This window comes from Camelus bactrianus, chromosome 9 (assembly GCF_048773025.1).
Source record: "Camelus bactrianus isolate YW-2024 breed Bactrian camel chromosome 9, ASM4877302v1, whole genome shotgun sequence".
Taxonomy (NCBI): Eukaryota; Metazoa; Chordata; class Mammalia; order Artiodactyla; family Camelidae; genus Camelus; species Camelus bactrianus.
The window spans coordinates 46445028-46453001 of NC_133547.1; positions in this window are offsets into that span (position 1 = coordinate 46445028).

Here is a 7974-nt window from a genome sequence, read left to right on the forward strand (position 1 = left end):
CCTGGACATCCAGCCAGGACACTGGGAGGAAGCATTGTAGTTTGGGTTTTCTTTTTCCCCCCATTTCTTTCCAACGAGGGAAAAGGGAGGATTGGCATAGTGTTTCCTAAAGTCACGTTCAAGGCCGAAGTGGCCTCTATAGTGGTAGGAAAATGAGAAAAGTTCGGGGTCTCCAAATGGGAAGCAATGAGATCTTATGGAGGGATTGTAGAGAAATTCCAGAATCCTTCATTGGCCCTAAGCAGGAGAAGGAAAGAGACACAGAGCCCTGTTGGCTCCCAGGAGAGCCATAGGGTGCCAGCTCCCCTCAGCTTGTATCTTAAGAGGTTTGGAGTGAGGACATGTAAACTGAAGGGCAGGGCCCCAAAAACATGGTCTACATTTCAGACCTCATTCGTGAACTTCCAGAACCTTACCAGGAGCTGCTGGCTGCTTCCTCAGAGAGCTTAAGAACACCAGGATTGCCACAAGAGCCCCAAACATGATCCTGCCAGCCTAGAAGCTGCCTTATCAGGAAAATTCTAGAGATGTATTAGGGGAGGACACGCTGCCCCCAAAGCCTCAAACCCCAAATGTTTTGAGTGTCCAGCATGAGTTTCTCTAAAAGCAAAATCTCTTTTTTCTTTCTTTTCATGTGTAATGTAATTTTTAATTTTTCTTTTTAGTTGAAGTTTAGTTGGTTTACAAAGTTGTGTTAATTTCTGGTGTACAGCATGGTGATTCACGGTTATACATGTATTCCTTTTCATGTTCTTTCTCATTATAGGCTATTACAAAACATTTAATACAGTTCCCTGTGCTGTATCGTAGGACCTTGTTGTTTATCTAGTTTATATATAGTAGTTAGTATCTGCAAATTCATACGAGCTCTTCTGCAGTATGGGCTGAGGAGAAGAAAAGTAAGAATATGAGTATTTGTGGAAAATCTATTTTTTACAAGGCCCTGTGATAGGTGCTTTTACACTGAGTACCTTAAAGGCTCTCAACAAACTTATGAATTAGGTATTCTTACTCCCAATTTTCTAAATGAGGAGCTGAGACTTGACAAGGTCAGGCACTGTGTCCAGGGTCACATCAGGAATATGGGGTAGAACCAAGTTTCTCTCTTTCATCCATTGCATTCAGTTAACTAATAGCTAAATCCTATTGGTTCTGCCTCCTAAATGAGTCTCAGATCAGTCTCCTCTTGGCCAGCCTTACTCCCATGAGTCTAGTTTAGCTGCATATTGCGATGGCCGCTTCCCTGGTCTCCCTGCTTGACTCCCCACCCCTGCCTGTCCCCCCTGCCCTGCCTCCTTCCCCTGCCCCAGTCTCCCACATCATCCTCCACTGGCCATACCTTCCCTTCTAAAATACAGAGCTGATCTTACTACTCTGTGTTTAGAAACCTTCCATGACTCTGACATCTACAGGATAAAGACCAAACTCCTCTGTGGGACTGACGAGGCCCTGCGTGGCTTGGTTCCTGCCAGCTCCTCTGGTCCATTTTCTGGCCACATCTGTTTTACCCTTAAACTCCACGCACGTTAACTTCTCTTGCAATTCTCCAACATGCTGCTTAATGTCTTGGTACAAGTCCCTGAACTATGATGCACTTACACCTACTCTAAACTCTCTTGGTAAAGTCTTTTTTCTCCTTCAAGTCCCAACGTGGAACATCCCATAGTCTGTGAAGCCTGCCCAGATCCTTAACAGGTTTAGCTGTTCCTCCTCAGTGCACAGCCTCGTAAACAGGTCCTTTCTAGCAGTGATGACATTATTTCGTAATTGGCTCTTTAAGGCTATGTCTGTATCCTCGCCAGGCTGAGCTTTTGGTGGACAGAGATTGTGTCTCTCTTCATCCATTTACCTCTTACATTTAACAGTGTCTTGCCCATCGTAGGTGATAAGCAAGAACTTGTTGAATAAAATGAACTGATTAATTAATGAGTGAAATTTTTAAAAACTCACTGAGTGAAATAAATGAATCAATGAAATTTTGAAAAAAACAGGTATCTCTGGCTCAAAAATTGCACTAATAAAGGACTTTTGAACCATTATTAGAATGTTAGATTTCTTTTGTAAACACAAAAGGAACAAGAAAAATAATTATCCAATAAACTTAATATGCAAAATTTGAACTTAAAACATAGTATTATTACTCATTTCAGTTTGCAAAGAGTATACACAGAACTGTGGTAAATTATATTATGTAATATTTCATCGTTTTCAAAGAATACTTCTATATTCTATTTCATTTGACTTAATGACAAACCATGGGGTAAAACAGAGGAGGTTTTTACTATCCCCATTTTTCAGGTAAGGAAACTAAGGATTAAAGTGACATACCCAAAGTCGTACAGAGGCAGAGATAGAACAGGATTCTGAGTGCAAGTCAGGATTCCTCCTTCTCTACCAGGTCACCTCTGAGAATAGGCTTTGATCATTCAACTGACAGTGAAAAGGTACTATGACTTTCCAGTTTGCAGACTTTTAAATCTCTTCCTGATGATAGGCAGTGGGGTCCCAGGCACCTCAAGACCTGGGTAGGTAGACCCCTTCAGAGTCAAGACTCCACTCCCTCAGTCTTCCTAGCAAACAGGTGACACTATGATTGATCCAGTGGCGCGACTGCCTCAAGCTTTAGATTCACTTTTCTGAAGACTGCGGCAAGCAACGGTAGGCAGGGCAAGGACAAGGCCAGGGTGGGAACAGAGAGGTCGTGAAGGGATACAGAAAGAGGAAGGCGGAACTCAGGTCAAGTTCTAGCTCCACCTACTCACTTTTCCATATGGATGTTCAGTGTTCCAGCACCATCTTTTGAAAACACTTTTCTTTCCCGGTTGGACTGCTATATATAGTGCCTTTGTTGAAAATCATTTGACTGTGTATATAAATGGTCTATTCTTGGGCACTCTATTCAGTTCCACTGATTTATTCATCTCTCCTAACAGCACGCTGTCTTGATCATATAACTTTATTGTAAGTATTAAAGGCAGTACAAGTCCTTAAAAACTTTGGGGGTTTTTTTCCCCAACATTTCTTTGGGCAATCTGGTTCTTTGTGTATAAATGTGAGTTAGTTTGAGAATTTCTACAAAAAACTTTGGTAGGATTATGATGGGAATTGCTTTAAATTGATAAATCAATATAGGGAGAATTAATATTTTAACTATACTGAGTCTTTCAATCCATAAACATGGTACAACTATTCATTTATTTAGGTCCTTTAAAATTTCTCTTAGCAATGTTTTATAGTTTCCAGTGCAGAGGTCTGACACAGCTTTTGTTAAATTTACCCCTAAGTACTATATGTTTTTGCTGTTATTGAAAATGGAGTTACAAGTTTTTAATTTTTTTACTTTTCAATTCTACCTACTAAAAACAAATGTGAATTTACCTTGAGGTTAACACAGCTTAAGCTTCAGAGCTCTCCCTTGCAGATATAATTTCCAAGTTCTTTGGAGGTGCCCTGGCAGTTTTATAATCATAATTTTGTATGATTTTTCTTAAATGGAGCCTTTTTTTTTTTTGGTTTGATTTGGTTTTACTTTTTTCTTTTTAAAAATATTTTGTTTATTTTGGGGTTTTTTTGTTTGTTTTGGTGGGAGAGGTACTTCAGTTTATTTTATTTACTTATTTATTTTAACTGAGGTACTGGGGATTGAACCCAGGACCTCTTGAATGCTAAGCATGTGCTCTACCACGGAGCTATACCCTTCCCTAGACCCTTTTCTTAAACTGTAGGAAATTTAGACTACACAAAACTTAGATTCATCCCCTGTCTGATGGTAACATTCTTGATTTTTCTTAAAGCCTCAAACTTCTTATCTGCAAAGTTGGGTAATGATACCTACCTCCCAGGATTGTGTTTTTTTTTATTGTGGTTAATGACATATAATAAAATTTACCATTTAAACCATTTTAAAGTGTATAGTCCAGTGGTATTAAGTATACAATGTTGTGCAACCATCACCACTCTCTAGATCCAAGATTTTTTCATCACTCGAAAAGGAAATCTGGTACCCATTAAGCAATCACTCCCCATTCTCCCCTCCTCCCAGCCTCTGGCATCACAAATCAGTTTTCTGTCTCTATGGATTCACCTGTTCATGATATTTTATATAAATTGAATTATGCAATCTGTGGCCTTTGGTGTCTGGCTTCTTTCACTTAACATATTGTTTTCAAGGTTAATCCAGGTTGTGGCATAAACCAGTACTTCATTCCTTTTTTATGGCTGAGTAATATTCCACTGTAATCTACCACATTTTGTTTCACTGTTCATTTATTGATGTACATTTAGGTTGTTTCCACCTTCTGACTATTGTAAATAGTGTTGCCATGAACATTGATGTACAAATTTTTATTTAAACACCTTTTCCCAGTTCTTTTGAGTATATACCCTGGAGTGGAATTGCTGGGTCATATGGTAATTCCAAGTTTAATTTTTTGGGGAAACGCCAAACTGTTTTCCTCATAGGGTTATTTTCAGGATCAAATGAGCCAACATATTTGTAAAGCTTTTAGTATAGTGCCTGGCACATAGGACTCAATAAATCATTGCTGAAAGATAAAATTCAAATTGCTTACAAGTTATTGGCAATAGAGTACATCTGTTGTAAAATATATCATATGTTGGAGGGAACAATTAGTCCCTCCTCATCATCTTTTTGTGTGGAGGGACCACCATCAGAGTAACATTCCAAGCCTTTGTTACATCCCCTTTCTTACCCATCCCAGGAAAAGAGGAGTGACCTTCTATCTGGAAGACCAAACTGGGCATGCTTGTGTCAGTCCATTTCACTCTCCCCTTGGAATCTAAGTGCCTGCAGGGAGCAGGTACTCAGCCTCCTGCCCTTTGTCATCCCATAAAGTTTTAAGGGGCTCTGAACAGAGGCCTGAGGCTATTTAATTCTGCCTAAGGCTGCCACAGCAGCATGGTGGGTAAACTCAATCCGGGGCATCGTACCAGCAAGCATACTTGCCAACGGATCTAATCCACCTCTCCAAACATCTTCACGAGTAATAAAGATTTTATTTTTGATTCACATTTCCCTGACCCCTGTATGTCTCATACAATTGCTTCTGTCAGTGGGAGGGACAGGGGTATTGTATCTTGCTCCCCTTCACCCCCCCAAAACTTTGAATATATCCAGAAAAACTAACATGCTTATTGTTAATTCCCATGTTCTTCTACTCAAATACAAGTAGGTTAAAAGACAAACTTTAAACTGAAATCAAATATAATGAGTGACTATTTGTGCTTTTCAGAGAGTTTTTTATTCTTTGATCTTGGGAAATTTGGAACTAAAATAGAAAGGCTTTGGGCTATTCTATGGTATTGTTATAGTCAACCTTGATATAGAAAATGCTTTGCAAGCAATTCTCCATTGTGGCAAAGCTTCATTTCAGAGTCCCCATATTCTTAAATTAACAACCTTGAGATGGCATTTGTTTTCATTTTTGCACTTAATAGAGCATAACATCACATTCATTCTTCTTTTCTCCTGGGGTGAGTGTAAAATTGATAAGCAGTGAATGTTTTCTTTTTAATTCAATTCAATAAACATTTATTGAGCACCTGCTAAGTACCCGTCACTGTGCCAAGCATTCTGGGAGAGATCAAAATGAGTAACCTTCAGTTTCATATCCGAGGAGCTTTTAGTCTAGTGGCAAATGAAGGAAGATACTTACATGAGCAAACACACGGCAAAACTTAGCTGATCTGGCTTTAAATGGGTTTCAGCCATTTGGTTTAGTTGATTAAAAACCTAATACATCTCACCAAAGGAAATTGGATTCAGAATTTTTATTTTATTACTATTCCCATGTTGGTTATCCTCCCTTCTGTCAGGCTAAGTTCCTCTCTCCCTTTAGAAAAAGACATGTTTCCTATAGCTGCAAACAGCATGAAGTATTCAACAAACAGTTTATTTTAGCATTATGAACCATTCTCTAAGTAGCTTAATTATTTAGTTTTTGCTTTTTCTCAAGTAGGTAGCTGGCAACATCAGGCTGATGAATGAACAAACTAATGAATAAATAGAATCCTGGACTGAGGCTCAGAAACTCTGAGTTTTGATTTCATCTCAGATGTATCCTTTACAAATTCCTTTCTCCAGAGCCACTTCCCAGGGTCCCAGCTCACACTGTCTAAACGTACATGACAGCAGATTGAAAGGAGCAGAAAACAACATTATCCAGAGTATCTATGTCCAGGCAAACCCAGGTATGACTGTACCCTAAAGGACAGACACAGGTACACTTAGGGCCCAAATGAGAGGCAGCTGTAGCTAAATGATTTAGAACAGGGCTTTGAAGCCAGACTGCTCAGCCTTGAATCTGGGCCATTTCACCTGCTAGCTGTGTGACCTTGGACAGGTAAGGTGACTGGGTTTTCTCATCTGTAAAATAAGGATAATTATGGTGTCTGCTTCATCAGTTTGTGGTGGGGAATACAAGGGAGTTATATCTGCACGCAGGTGGATGGGCACCTGGCACATGGAAGGACCGAGGCACATCAGTTGAAACACAGTCACATGTGTGGGACACAGAAGGAGGGATGAAAACAGAGCCCCCATAGGCCACGAAGAGGACAGAATGAGGTGAAATGAAGTGAACAGAATGGGCAGGGTGAAGGGAAAATTGTAAGATGGAAAAGAATATGAGGCAAAGGCATGGCTCAGAGTGAGGTGAGGACCCCACTGCAGAGTGGGGAGAGAAGGGAATGAAGCCTTTCTGCTTCCTGTTCCACGTGATCCTGAGTAACTCACTTGACCTCCCTGCACCCCTGACTTTTCCTCTGCAAAACAGACGAGAGGCTAAATACCAGCGCATAGCTAAACACCAGCATCGCCACCGACCAGCTATGTGACCTTGGGCAAGTCTCTTAACCTCTCTGGGCCTTAGTTCCATGAGGATATTAATACTTCCTACCCTCATAAGTACTAGGAGATCAGGAAGTATGTGTTTAACTCAAGAGGTCTCAGGATATATTTGCATATAAAGGCATTTTATAAACTTTGAAGGAACCCACTGCCATAAATATTAGGGATTATTATGGCCTTCAAATTTATTTACTATTTTTCATTTGGAGATTGATATGGCCTGAACTTACTTTCTTTCCTCATCCAACTGATGTTTGAAACGAATTGAGAATCTCGGTCAGTAGAGAGATTTCATAGCTTCGATCTCTCGTCTCTGTGGGCTGACTTCCTAGCTAATTCTCTCCCTCTGGATAGCTGTAAGAGTATGAAGTACTGCCAGGACAGCTCTTATCAAAATATTTTAGCACTTCTGCATCTGGTCCTGGCCATAAAATAGAAGTGAAGAAACACTTATGTAAAGCTTTCAGAGCTGTGAAGGAAAAAAAGCTCTTATTTTATTGGCTCTGGTTCATATATCTCCAGGACAGGAAGGAAAAAAAAAATAACTTAAAGATTTAAACCAAAAAGGCATTCAGTGAAACAAACTTAAAGATACGACATGAGCACCAGCAACTAAGATAAACAAGAGACGAAGAAAGAGTGGATGTTGCTGAGTGAATTATCTTTCCCCTGGGCTCTGTTCAGCTCTGTGTACCACGTAAACTAATGAGCGGGCCCGTGGGAGAAGTCAATGATCCATATGCTAACAAATCAGCTTTCCCTGCAACCCCTCCCACCCTTGCCAACCTGCTGTGCTGGCGGCCCACATCCAGACCGGCTCCGAACCTCTTCCTCCCGTTTTCTTTTGCAGCCCAATTCTTTCTGTCCCAACCCTTCTCGTGATCAAATAGGGAACAGGTAAGAAAGACAGCATGCTTTGAATATTTTGGGGGCATCTACCATGTTCCAGACACTGAGCTAGGATCTGGGGTATGCAGATACACAAGACAAAGCCCTGCACTTGAAGAGTTCCCTGAGTGATGGGAGAGACAAGTGTGATGGCACAGGTGGGGTGTTACCACTCACCCTCTCTGAAGGCCGCAGAAAAGACAAGAGCTTTCACTGGG